This window comes from Canis lupus, chromosome 12 (genome assembly GCF_011100685.1).
Source record: "Canis lupus familiaris isolate Mischka breed German Shepherd chromosome 12, alternate assembly UU_Cfam_GSD_1.0, whole genome shotgun sequence".
NCBI lineage: Eukaryota > Metazoa > Chordata > Mammalia > Carnivora > Canidae > Canis > Canis lupus.
The window spans coordinates 9,283,627-9,297,483 of NC_049233.1; the positions used below are offsets into that span (position 1 = coordinate 9,283,627).

A 13,857-nucleotide genomic window follows, 5' to 3' on the forward strand; every position below is an offset into this window, starting at 1 on the left:
GCTCCCCTCACTGTACATGTGTCTTAGAGGTACAATGATGATCAAGCCGAAGCTGACATGGTGGCTAATATGCATGGAACACTAGAACACTGTGTGCCGGCAAGGCTTATTCCAGCCTCCTGCCCTGTTCTGACTCAGGAAATCCTCATCATAGCACACTATGGTCCCCATTTTCAGTTAAAGAAACCATGGCACAGAGAGCCTGAGTATCTTTCCCAAGGCCACCCAGTGGGAAAGTGCTAAGGCTTGGATCAGGGACCAGCCTGAGCACGTTGGTTCTGGAACCCCACTCTCAGCCAGCAGCCATTGCTGTCAGGAGCCACACAGTATTGTCATCCCTTTCAAGGCAGCACTCCTGGCTTGCTTCCCTGATCCCCTTCCTCTGCTACCAAAGCACCAATGACAAGCCTGATTTGTAGCTTCCAGCAACCATGTGTGCCTGTGTGTGTGTGTGTGTGTGTGTGTGTGTGTGTGTGTAGCTGGGAAAGTGAGTGAAGGCCCCTGATTTAATGCAAATGAGCACAAGGCTGAAGGCTCCAGCAAAGCAATCCTCTCCCACCCACTCCCTACCCCCTAGGTGTAATTATCAGTATCTTCCTTCAACAGAGCCAGAGCAGCCTGCAATGGCATCAACAGTTTTGAATCAGAGGGAAGATCCTTGTGAATCCAAGTGACCTGCTTGCAGAGGAAGAAACTTGTCTGCCTGGGGAGGATGGCCAGAGTTATAATCTGTGGAAGACACTTATCAGGATGGGCCAGACCAGAAGTTTCCATTTGTTGACTTGATTTCAACATTTTATATACCTGATTTATATACCTGATTTCAACACTTCTCAGCCATCCCTTAAGGCGGGAGTCATCATTTCCATTTTCCAGATGAGAAAACGGAGACTCCAGTAAGATATGGTCCAGTAGTAGAAGCTTGGGCAATCTGGCTTGACTGGTTGTGAAAAGGGACCCTTGGTGTTTGTTAAGGAGAGAAATAAAGCGACTTTTTGTCACAAAATCAAAAGACCAGGGTCTGCGGAGCAGGGGCTTGGAGGAATGTGGGTTCAGCCCAAGCTGTGGCTGCAGGGACAGAGGAAGCACCCCCTGGGCTAGAACAGGCCCCTTGCCTCCAGGAGGAGCACAGCTCATGGGAATTACTCGGAGAACACTCAAGACCCTTGGCTCCCCAGAAAAGCTCTTTCTGTTCCTGCTCTGGTTCCTTCCTTGGGCTTTAACTCTTCTTACCACTTAATTTCTCTGTAAATTCTGTTGACAACTGGCCTGTGCTTTCTCCAAGAACAATACACACCTTGTAATTTATAAATCATTCCATCAATAATTGTCTGCAGAACAAAATAGCCAAGGGCTGAATGGAAAGCATGGAAAGAAAGAAGGCCCACAGCATACAAGGGTGATATTTAAAGAAAAGAGATGGGCCATACTCCTCCCCAAACCCCAGTGCTGTCAAGGGGCTCCCTGTTGTCAGCGAATAATTCCTGTTGTTGGACTTAGAACACAGGATCCCCACTGTCACTACTGAATACCCCATGTACCTGGCATTTCTCAATTAGTATCTGTAATGCTTGTGATAAGCCTACATAGTCAGCATCATTCTTCCGCTCTTGCACATATGGAAGCTAAGGTTCAGCTGGGTTTCAGACAGGGACCCCAGGAAAAAAAGCTACTTTTTTCCTCTGCTTTATTTTCCAGTTCTTGCTAGGACCTGCACCCCTACTTCACTCTACACATGACTTATAATGCAAATAGCATATGTCCTCCTTGTAAGGGACAAAGAGATAATGCTATCTTTGGAGTCTTCCAGCACAGTAAATAACATCTAAGGAGAGGTCATCCTGAATATTCTCTAAGACCACTGACTCCTTGATGCCAAGACCCCTGGCTCAAGGAATGAGTGACTTATGAAGGACACCTGGACCCTGTTCTTGTTCTGGCCAGTTCCTGGATACCTAGGAGGACACATGCACCAGACCACAATTGTCAATAAAATCCCCAGGCCCCAAGCAAATATAAGACACACACGCCTTTTTCTTTTCAGAGTCTCCTGGATGATCCATCTCTGCTCTCTCTTTACATCTTCAGTAAACTCTGCTTTCACCTCCTGATGGCTCACATTTGATTTCCACCTTGCGATAAGCCAATCCTATAGCTAGTCCTTGGCTAGTCCTATAGGACTCCCTCTCTGGGGCCTCGGACCCAGCCTGCCTGCCTCAGGTTCAGTAGACTATCCAAGGTCAGGCAGTTGGCCAGGCTTCCAGCCTTATCTTGACTGACTGTAAACCCATACAGGCTTCCAATACCACCTTGGTCTCTTGTGAGCCATGGCTCATAAGTGTATTTGACTGCAATCCATGGTAAGAAATATCTCCCTGTGTGGGAAATTGCCCCTCTGTCCCTTGGCATCTCCTGCCTTCTGCCCTAAGAGGCATAGGGCACTGCACCTGTGGCTCTGTTGCCCTCTGGCTTCTGATGCCAATGGGAGCACCAGCAGGACATGGGAAGGAGGATAGTGAGGCCAGGATATTTTCTCTCTTGGCTTACTTCCTACTCTATCATAGCAGGCTGGCTGTCCCTCTACTAAAGGCTAAGTCTCCTCTCAAGGTGGCCTTTACCTCGCAACTCCTCTGTTGGGTTCTGGAAACTATTTCCTCCCCATTTCCTTCTGCTCAAGGGGTGGTAACACGTCTGCTGATGCAAGACCCTGTGTCCTACAGATTGGTTTCCCTATGCTTTGGCTTTGTAAATAGTACATTAATTAAACCCTTCTCACATTGTTCTTATTTAAGTGTGTCTTCTGTTCCCTCCTGGGCCCCCAAACGGTATGATGACTTAGCATGTGCACATGATGCAGGCAGGCCAGGTCTGAGGTCTCAGAAGGGGTTCCACAGGATGAGTCAAGAAGGTCCTTGGCTTTGCACAAGGTGGAAATCACACTCTAGGCAGGAGGAAGTGAGAGCAGAATGTTTTGAAGATATATATAGAGAGATAGAGTGTTGGGGAGACTCGGAAAGGAAAAGGAGCATGAGTCTTGTTTTTGCTTGGGGGTCTGGTTTTTATTGAGGATGGTGGTATATGCATGTGTCCTCAAACATCCCAGGAACTGGTTGAACAAGGACAAGTGGTCATGTGTCCTTCGTGAATCACGCCCTGGAGCCAGGGGTCCTGATATCAAAGTGTCTTGAGCCAGCTGTCTTGAAAGACGGTCAAGACAAGCTCACCTGGATGCTGCTTAGATGTAATATGTTATGTTGGAAGACTCCAAAGAAATCATTGACTCCTTGACCCTCATAAGGAGGACATACATTAAGGCATGTATGAAGTAAGGGTGCAGGTCCTAGCAAGAACAGAAGCAGGAAAAGAAGCAAAGGAAAAAAAAAAACAGCTTTTTTTCATGGGGCCCCTTCAGTTGAGAGCCCTCTCCCTCTGTCTCCTTCTCTCATACACACACACACACACACACACACACACACACACATCCCTGAAACAAAACTTTCAAGAAAACTTTCCATTCTACCAGGCCCTACCTGCCTCACTAAATAATTAAAATTTATTTTCATGACTCTCATTTTGAAAAAAAGAATTTTTTTAGATTACACCTAAGATGAGGTCCATGGTGGTCATCCAAGTCAATCCTGTCTGGAAAAAGAAGTTGAGGCTAAGAAAAAAAAAAAGTATTTGCTCAAGGGAACTTGCTCTAGGCAAAGGCTATGCTAGGAGCCAGATCTGATGCTGCCGATCCTGCGTGGTGCCAAGCCCAGCAGTCCTCCTGCCCTTGCTTTGGTGACCTTGACTCTCTCATGTTCTTTTCTCCCTGAGAACTGGCTGGAAGATGTTATCTCCACACTAACCAGCTTTCCCCCTTTCCCTGGTGTTTTCTGAGTGCCCCCACTTACTCATCTATTCACAAATGGCACTACCAGGGTTTACAGAGGCCTCACTTGTCAGAACTGGAAGGGGCCTTAAGCAATCCCTCAGCCCAACCCTCTCATTTTACAGGTGAGGAAGCATGTCACCCGAAATATGACATACCACTAAATCAGCACAGGCCTGATTCATAGCATGTTGGCTGACACTGAGCGTAACAGAGAGAAATGTCCAAATGCTCTACAGTGAAAGGCAAAACCGTGGAGCATTCGCAGTCAAGGAGCACCCCAAAAGCCAAGAGGGGCCCCAGCATGACCCACCATAGCTCCACTGCCCCATCCGAAGGAAATGGAATCAAGAGGAATTCACAGTGGAAGGAAGGAAAGCCTGAGATTTCACCTTGATCATCAGGAGCAGGTTTCCCAGTCTCTGGGGCCCTGGCCTCCAAAGAGGGGAGGACTTTAAAACCCTGAGAGTTAAAAGCAGAAAGGGGGACAAGCGTTGGCAGGCAGGAAATATTATAATTTCCATTTATATTTATTTTTATCATTAACAATTTTTCTTTCTATTAATATCCTGGCTCTTGATATTACATGTACAAAACTTATAGATTAATACACTTATTTGGGGAGTGAGAGCTAAACTGTGTTCATTCTTGGGATACAAATCTATAAGGTTCCAGACGCACGCTCTGGGGAACCAGGGACTCTCAAAGTGTGGTCCACAGCTGAATCACCTGAGGAGACTGATTCTGGGGCCCCAGGCCACACCTGCTGTAGTAGATTCCCTGGGGACAAGGCCAGGAATCTCCATGTTAAACAAGGTCTCCATTTAAGTCCCAGAATCGTTGATAGCTGTCCCTTTGCTTCTGTAGCCTGGATGTTGACACTTTGCTAAGGGCAAATGGCAATCTTAGCCTAACATTATCCAGAACCCCGAGGATCCTGTAAATCTTCTTTAACATATAAAAATCCCTTTGGAAACTTCTTTTATCTCTACCCTCTTCCCCCAAGATACATGTTAGTAACCATCCTCCAGCATATGACTCACTGATCTACATCTGAAGGGGGTTCATGACTGAGTTTTTTCTAACCAGTAATAAATAAACTTTTCCTAACAACAGCTAGCCCCCTCAAGGTCCTAGAAACCTTATTTCCAAATTACCTTGGAGGCTTACACTGTCCCTAACTCCCTCCCAGCCTGAAAGTATATAAACAATCACTGCTCACAGCCCCAGTGCCGCTCTTTCTGCCCACAGGTCCTGTCCCCCTGCTTTAATTAAACGCCCTTTTTTTTTTTTTGCAATGACGACGTCTTATCTCAAGAACTCTTTCTTCAGAGCCGTCAGCTCTGAACCCCAACATTTCTACATCAGTAGATGGGTGATATCTGGCTAAGTTTAGGGGTAAAATTCTGGCCTTCCCCACCCTCAACCGCCAACCATCTGCGTCTTTCTTAACACTGGCCCCAAATGGCTGGAGTAGGAGAGATGAAGACGCAAACCAGGGATGCTGCATCTTTCTGGCTCTTTCCCTAGCTCAGTTGAGGAAAAGGACTTTTCATTGTCAATGCTTTTCCACTGGCCACTGGAGTCTGGTCACATTAGTGTTTTACATCTGAGCCATAAACCAGCAAATTACCTGTGGGGTTGTTTTAGCTAGGACTCTTGCTTGCTGATGACATTTCCCCTGGTGATAGGTACCAGTTGGAATTCTCCCAGGTGATTGCTATTATCACATTATCAGGAGTTTATCTTGGGAGCATTTGGGTTTTGCTGTTTTAATAACCAAGCCCTGGAGCCTGTGTTGTGGGGTAAAATGTTTAGTCTGATGAAGAGAACTGGTGGGTCCAGCAGCATCATCTCCCACAGCTTGGGCCAGAGCTTATTTAAGAGAGCAAAAGTAAAAGGTGCAAGAGGAGCATTTGCTTAATTGGCCATAGATTTTCTTGGCAATAATTTGAAGCAAGATAAGGGACCTCTTCAAGGTCATGTGTCTGGGCATGGCCAGGTGAGGAAAGGGACTAAGGAAATTCTGGGTGGTTGCCTTTTTAAATGAGTTGCTGATTTCCCTAGTCCTCTCATCTGTCAGTTGATGAACATCTGTTGTTTAACTGATACTTCCTGCCCAGCTGTCCTGGCTCTCAGTCTGGACCAGTAGTGTCTATTTGAAGGCAAAGATGGAGGGCCTGCCCTACTGTCGGGGATACCAAAGGCATTGGACCCAGCCCCCCAAGGCCATGAACCTGCTCCAAGGTTGGGGATTCACTATGAAGCTTGGAGATAGAACAGGTCACTTCTGGAAAGTGCACTGGGCAGCTGTATGTGTCCCAGCTTACACACCACCAGGCTGCTTCCCTGGCCTGGTCTTCTTTTTTTTTTTTTTTTTTTTTAATTTATTTATGATAGTCACACAGAGAGAGAGGCAGAGACATAGGCAGAGGGAGAAACAGGCTCCATGTACCAGGAGCCCGATGTGGGATTCGATCCCGGGTCTCCAGGATCGTGCCCTGGGCCAAAGGCAGGCGCCAAACCGCTGCACCACCCAGGGATCCCCCTGGCCTGGTCTTTACTCTAGTCCCAACCTTGTGGTCTGCTGGAGCAGACCCCGTGATTCCTCAGATTTGGCCCAAAGCTGATTTCATAGAGTGGACAGGAGTCTCAGAGATCTTTGAGTCCAGCGCTCCTTTCTCAGATGAAGTTGGGGCCCATGAAAGCATCCATATCTCTGTGCCCTGTTGTGTCCATCCCTGCCTTACGATGTTGTCCTGCAGGGCTGTGAGCTACTGGGCTCCTTCATTCCCATAAGAGAGCTTCATGAAGCTGTGGCCCGCATTCGAATTGGGGTTTAGCACTGGACTCAACACTCCACAATTGTTCAAAATGTGCTGGAATGAATGAATGAATGAATGAATGAAGTGATTTGCCCAAGGATCCCATAGCTGGTGGTGACAGAGCCAGGATGCCCAGCTTTAGCTCCAGTTTAGCATTCCTTACACTGTTCCACCCTGTCTCCCAAGAGGTAGAGCATCTGGCCCCAGACTGCTGGAGTTTGGGTCCTGGTTTATTTCCTAACTGTGAGGTGGCCACAGACACATGCCTCTCAGATTCCCCTTCAAGAAGGGATCGGCCACTCAGCCTCAAGGAGGGCAGTTAGCGGACAGCCTCGGGCTATAGCACCCTCAGGATCCACCTGAGCTCTGGAGTCCAGGCCAGCTCCCCATAGACCATGGCAGGGTTCTGGGCCTGGCCATATCTGCCCAGAGCCAGAGACCTCTAGCAGGCCATTCTGGAACTCTCCAGTGGGTGGCTGAGACACCATGATTGTGTGTGGTGGTTGGAGGCACTTCTGCCCCCTTTTATATTTGTCATGGGCATTACTTCTAATAAACCCCAGTAAATCATAATGTCTGCTTCCCAGACGACCCGACTGACAAGCTATGTGACCTGGGACAAGTTACCACTCTGGCCTTCATTGCTCTCATTTGTCAGTGGGAACTCATGGCCATACCGGCCTCGTGGGGTGGTTGTGAAGAGTAACTGAATCCATGTGGCACCTGACCCACATAAGCACCAGGACACACTAGCCAGTGTTATTACTCAAGAATCCTATCTTGCCCATGGATTTCAGTTGCAGGGTATCTTGCGTCCAGGTGAAGGAACTAGAGAAGGATGTAGTCTTGGGACTGATTCAAACATGTTTTCTGGATGCATCTGAAAAGTAAGGTTATAGAAATGCCAACTGCGGTTCCTTTTCCTGGGCAGCACCCAAGGGAGGCTAGCAGGGGGCAGGGGCTGGGGGCCAGGACTGAGCAGAGGCTGTCCCTCTCCTGGGAAGTCCGGTTCTGAAGGTCAGGAAGGCCCATCACGTGCCCAGCTTTAGAGGCTGAGCCAGGACCCCCCACCTGCTCACAGCCTAGTTCCCTCTGGGAAAGTTTGTGAAGGAACTGAGGGGCTACATTTGGTGCCTCCTTGAGCTCCATTCTCCTCTCCTGTATACCCTTGACCACTTCCCTACCTCAGCTTAGGTCCTCAACTGCTCTGAGTGACCCTTGCAGCTTAAGACATTGGCTCTTTTAAAAACCAGAGAGTTGGGATCCCTGGGTGGCGCAGCGGTTTGGCGCCTGCCTTTGGCCCAGGGTGTGATCCTGGAGACCCAGGATCGAATCCCACATCGGGCTCCCGGTGCATGGGGCCTGCTTCTCCCTCTGCCTATGTCTCTGCCTCTCTCTCTCTCTCTGACTATCATAAATTTAAAAAAAAAAAAAAAAAAAAAAACCAGAGAGTTCTAACCCAGCCCTGCCTCAGCAGCAAGCCACACCTTTGTCTGTTGCTAGAATCAATTCTGCTTGTGTTAGCAAAGGTGTGGAGGTAGATAAGGTGAGACTCATCATCTGGCTCTGCCGTTCTATGTCAAGAGTCTGCAAACTCTTTCTCTAAAGATCTAGACAATAAATTGTTTTACAGGTTGTAAGGTCTCTGTCACAACACTCTACCCTGATAGCACAAAAGCAGACAATATGCAACAAACAAACAAACAAACAAACAAACAAAAACGATGGCTGTGTTCTAAGAAAACTATCTATGAACACATGTCCTTTGGCTCAAGGCCAACTCCTGTTCTATGTCACAAATATGATACTACCCTGGAGAAACTAGTTCCATCACCTGGACCATAGTGATATTACGGGAGGAAAGTAGAGAGAACACACAACAAATTTGGGTCAATGGGCTGTGAGATGTTTGCCCGAAGCTTCTCCAAAGGAACTTTCTCTTCTTTTGCAGGGACCTCTTCCCAGGAAGAAGCTGTGTGTCCAGGTGGTAGCACAGCCACTACTGTGGTGATGGTAGTGGGCAGGGAAGGGTGGTGGCCAGAAGAGAAAACTGACCCAGGAGTATAGCAAAGCCAAGAGAATGGCAAAAAAAAAATGGGCTTGACATCCTGATGCCACCGGGGAATCCCTGGAACAAACCATACCTGAAGCTAGCAAGACTCTGTCTGAACTTTTCAATAATTAATTCATTCAATTATGTTACCTAAGGCGAAGCTAAGTGGTCTGTCACTTACAGTAAAAAGAATTTTAACAGATGCAATCAGAGAACTCAGGAAAAGAAGGAATGCTCTCTCCCCTGCTAGGTCACAAAGATGCCTGTCTATTCCCCACACCCACATTCTCACAGATGGAAGGAGGAAGTAGGGGCTGACGTGCAACAGGACCAGAAAAAACTCTGTGCTGCTCAGTCTGGCATCCAGAGTGAGTCAAGGGTTAAACAGATCTATTCTAGCACTTCCGAATCTTTGGCCCTCTGGCCCCAGCTCAAAGGGCCCAGCTCCCCCACCCCTTTGCTCAGTTTCAGCTCCCAAAATGTCATGCAAATTATTGTACTGCAGCCTTTGACAGGTCCTGCTGAGTTAACACAGTTGGCTGCAGAACCCCTTCAAAGGAGGATTGTCTCAATCAAAAGGAGAAAGTCTCCGAGGCCAATTAGGCCCTGCATTATTTGACTGAAGTGTGCCAGATTAATCGCAATTATTAATTACAGGCGACAGAGGGCAGAAATGTAATTATCAACACCTTCTCTATGTGGGAGGTGGCCATGGGCAGTGGCAATCTGAGACCCTGATTAAAGATAATGGAGGTCACCCTTCAAGGCGAGGCTGGGTGAGGGGGTCATTCTGCAGGCCAGGGGTGTGGGGAATCATGGGCCCTACTCAGCGCTGCCAGTCACCCTCGCCCTGAAGGTGGTCCGAAGCAGTTCAAATTCTGGCCTGGGCTCTGTGTGGAGAAGGTGCTGGTAGTCAAGGCGGGACTCGGCTGTGGTCCTAGCTCTGCCCTATTGTACCAGGTGAGCCCCCACTAATCATCTGATCTGGAATTCAATCTCTGGTCTGTTAGTGAGGGGTTGTTCTGGAATTAGCATTTCTCAAAACAGGGTGCTATTGGCACGTGGGGTTGGTCAGTTCTTCCCATGTAGGACCAATTCCACACATTGCCCAGGGGACATATTGACTTAGAACACCTCCTGCCCACCCCAGATGCTGTGACAACCCCAAACCACACACCCATCTCTCAACATGTCCCCTAGGGAGACAGTAGCCCCCCGGACTGAGAACCCCCATCTGATAGCCTTCCTGGAGATCTGGGTGGCCTCCCTCTGCCTCAGTGTCCTCATCTGAGAAATGGGGATCACAATGTGCCTTCTTCATTGGGTGACGGAGTTTCAATAAGATATCCCTGGTAAAAATGAAGAATAGTGCCGGGCACACAGGCAATATGAGAGTTGTTACCCGGTTGGTATGATATACGGAGGGCCCCCTCCAAGTATTTACTATCTAACTTCAACCCTGATGAGTCCATGCCATTATTCCCATTTTAGAGATGGAGGGACTGAGAAGCTGAAAGGTTAAAATAACTTGTCAGATTTCAACAGTAGGTCAGTGACTTCTTAGCCTGGCCGCTTCATGGCCTGTTTGTGGGGGACGTGACAAGCAGGCACTTACTGATTCCTTGTCATCAGTTGTCTGGGCTGTGGAGGTGGAGAAAAGGCAGGACGGTGGCCAGGGTACTGGGGTGATTACTGTCAGCTTGGAGACAGACCGGAAATGAGGGCCTACCTGAGACAGCCCAGCCGCACACTTCTCGGTTATCCCGTCTATAAATCCCAACTTGGGGTTGAGGAGGTCTTCCCTTCACTGGCTTGACTACGATGGTGCCTAAGAGCAGGAAATGAGGGCTGAAGTCCAGGCCCAGGTCTGTAATGGCAAGGCTGTAATGGCAAAGGAATTCATGGTGTGTTGTCCAGAGCGGGCTGCTCCTGGGGCGGCTGCAGGAGGGAAGCCCTGGCAGGATGCTTCTCCTTATTGCTGGGGGCACCAGAAGGAGCTGAGGAGGGTGAAACGGGCCACAGCGTTCTTAGGTGCAGACATTCAGAGCTCAGACAGGGTATCACAGAGAAGCCACAGAAAGTTTAAGGACACCTCAGGGGATGGGAGTCAGCCACTTCTCTGTCACCTTCCACTCCTCACTGTGGTCTACAAGGCCCAGTGACATCTCCATAGTACCCACTCCAACCTCTCTGATGTCATTTTGTGCCACTAGGCCCAGACACACTGACCTTTCTGTTCCTCTTTCCTACCTCAGGGCCTTTGTACTTACAGTCAGCACTGCCTGGAATGATTTTCACCTGGACCTTCCTATGTCTGGCTGCTTCTTACTATTTGATCTCAGCAGGAGCCCCTATTCAGACAGGCCTTCCCAAACCACAGCTGAGATAGCCATGCAACCCTGAGCTACACCAAGGACTTTTATTTTCTTCTTAGCTGTTATCATTGCTTAATGTTGTTTATTATTTATCAATATAATATTTTGAGTTCCTCAACAGGGTCTGCCATTTAATAAGTCCTCAGTGAACATCAAATAAATGAAGAATGGAGACATACTTCTGATGTTAGCAAATACTCTAAGGAAGAAGACACAGCCCTGCCCTCCGGGAGCCCCAGGCTGGGGGCGGGGGAAGACATAGCCCTGCTCTCAGGAAGCCCCAGTGTGAAGGGACACACAGTTATTTCTCTTTAAACAATAGTTTATCAGCAAATACTAACCAAACACATAAACCCTGAAGGAAGTCAGTCCATGGAGGATTTCCCATAGGAAGCTGCCTCTTAAAACCAGTGACACCACATCTCTGACACATCAAAGGGGTGTCTTTTCTTTCTTTTAAAGAATTTATTTATATCAAAGGATTTTCTGCCTAGACCATCCCTCTAAATCAGAGCCAAAATGATCATGATCAGATGTGGGTAATGAGTGTAATTAGTGACAAACCCCACAAATCCCCCTCTACTGAACCAGACACACCTACCTGACCACTCCTTTAGGCAGTGTAAATACTTATTTACCTCTTGATTGGAGAAAAGACTAGCCACAGACCATTCTTTCTCTCTGCTTGGAACCCCTCCCCTCTTCACCACCTTCTCATGTCCTTTCTTCCATCCTGCCTATATAGAAGCTAGTCCTACTGCAGTGTACAACTCACATTGCAGTCTGCGAGTGTACAACCTATACAACTATATGCAGCAGCCCTGATAAATTTCTAGAGTCTCAGGACTAAAAGAGACTTCAGAAAGCCTAGAGCAGAGTTTCTCAATTTTAGGGTGAAGACAGGGGCTGGGCAGATAAAGACAAGCCAAAATGGTACTGGTCTCAAAGAGCCCACTCTTGTGAGGACAACAGTCTGGTACATGGGTTCAAAGGGGTTTTGCCCATCGTGAGCCTAGTGGGTCCTTCCCACCCCAAGGTAGGTAAATCCTTCTAGATTAAACATTTGTTTAGATCAACCTAATTCTTTGAGAAGCTGTTGGGTCTCTTAGTGGTGACAGAACTTTTCCAAGGTTATGGATTGGCACCTTAATGAAATGGTTGAAATGTGAACCCATAGCTTTTGAGTTCCCTGAGCAGCAAAATGATCTGTCTACTGCATCTCTTCTACCCTCTAAGTCCCTGTTAAAATGCCCTCCTTTCCCTCCCTTCAGCGCACTCTCCATTCTGTGTACTCCATTCTGGTTTCAGATTGAGTACATGCCATGCTTTGGGGTCTTCCTAAGGAAGCCATACAGTCAAGCTGTGACACTAATCATTTTGTCCACTTCAAAGCGGGGACTTTGTAAGGGTTAGTAATAGGGTGAAGAGCAATTCTAGGGGTGATGGGGAATACCCCCCTACTAGATGATAGAGTAAAAATAGAGATCTCAGACACATTTGGATAGCAATTGTAGCTCTGCCCCATGCCGTGGGCATGACCTTGGGCAGTTTATTCAGCCATTCTGGGTTCCAGGTTTGATAACAGTAAGAGGAGGTGAAAATAAGCCTTTCTTTCCCCCACCCCCTTCCGCCAGTGTAGTGAGGATTACATAAGGTAATTTATGTAAAGGGCCTAGTTTGGCACCAGCCACAAAGGCTCACACCATGGCTTTGCCTGTCCCTCTAAAAGCTCCCTCTTCCCTGAAAGCCCTTCGCAGCCTGTGTTCTGCGTGTACATTATGGCTCTTCCCTGTGGAAACCGTTTAAAGGCAGGGACTGTTACTGGGAAGAGATAAAATCCTTGGCACAGCTCAGCCATTACCAGAGATGTTTAACCAGCCCGCATTCACAGGCAGGAGGACACGCATGAAAGCATTTTATCTTCCTCCCACAAGGGGAGCGCAGAGCCCCGTGCCAAGCCGAGATGAAGGCTTGATTTTTCTAAGTAGATGTTTAGGATTCTATGGATGCTTTACTAACTCCCAGTCAAATCACGACATCAAGGAAAGAAAAACCCCATTTTCTGCTAAGATGTCGAAATGGCCCTTTCCAATTAGGCAGTGGGCTTTGGGAGGGGGAGCCCAGGCAGGCAGCGCAGAGCTGCGTCTGCCCATCTGTGTGTTCTAGGGTCTGTGAGCCCCTCAGAGCTGACACTGCACGTTCTGAGTGAAGGGCGGGCTTCCAAGTGATGTCTTGTCCTCTGTGTTGCCCATTAGGTTAGGCCCCTGCTTGTCTCTAGGAGGGGGTGTAAGATTGTTAATTACTAGTCGGTTACATGTTTTGGTTGGTCTAATCATCTACTTTGAATTAGCAAAGTCCAAGACTCTCATAAAATTGCCCACAAGATGCAAGTATGTGCAAACAACACCATCTATCTAGAACTCTCCAACCCCTGGCTCTCCGCAGCACCTCATTTACCAAGAAAGCATAGATTCACCTTTTAAGACTCAGCTCAAGGGTGGCTAATGATAGCAATAACAACAAACATCTGTATGGCCTTTATTCTGCTGGTCACTGCTCTAATTGCTTTCCATGTACTAACTCATTTCATCTTTTTTTGTATCTATAGTGGCTCAAACGATGGCCACAGATTCCTTCTACTCCTCCTGTTGGAGAGGTGGGGTGTATGGTCTCTTGCCTTGAATCTGGGCAGGCCCCAGGTCTGCTTTGACAATAGAATGTGATAGA

The 13,857-nt window shown here is 47.8% G+C and overlaps 1 long non-coding RNA gene across 1 annotated transcript in view; it reads right to left on the reverse strand.

Moving 5' to 3' along the window:
• Window positions 1-7,456: 7,456 nt before the first annotated feature.
• LOC111098250 overlaps window positions 7,457-13,857 on the reverse strand; it is a 33,421-nt gene continuing 27,020 nt past the window's right edge. The window contains exons 3-4 of the long non-coding RNA XR_005367665.1: window positions 10,485-10,636; window positions 7,457-7,582 (exon numbers count right to left, since the gene is read on the reverse strand). This is a non-coding gene — a long non-coding RNA (uncharacterized LOC111098250). The remainder of the gene's footprint in view (window positions 7,583-10,484; window positions 10,637-13,857) is intronic.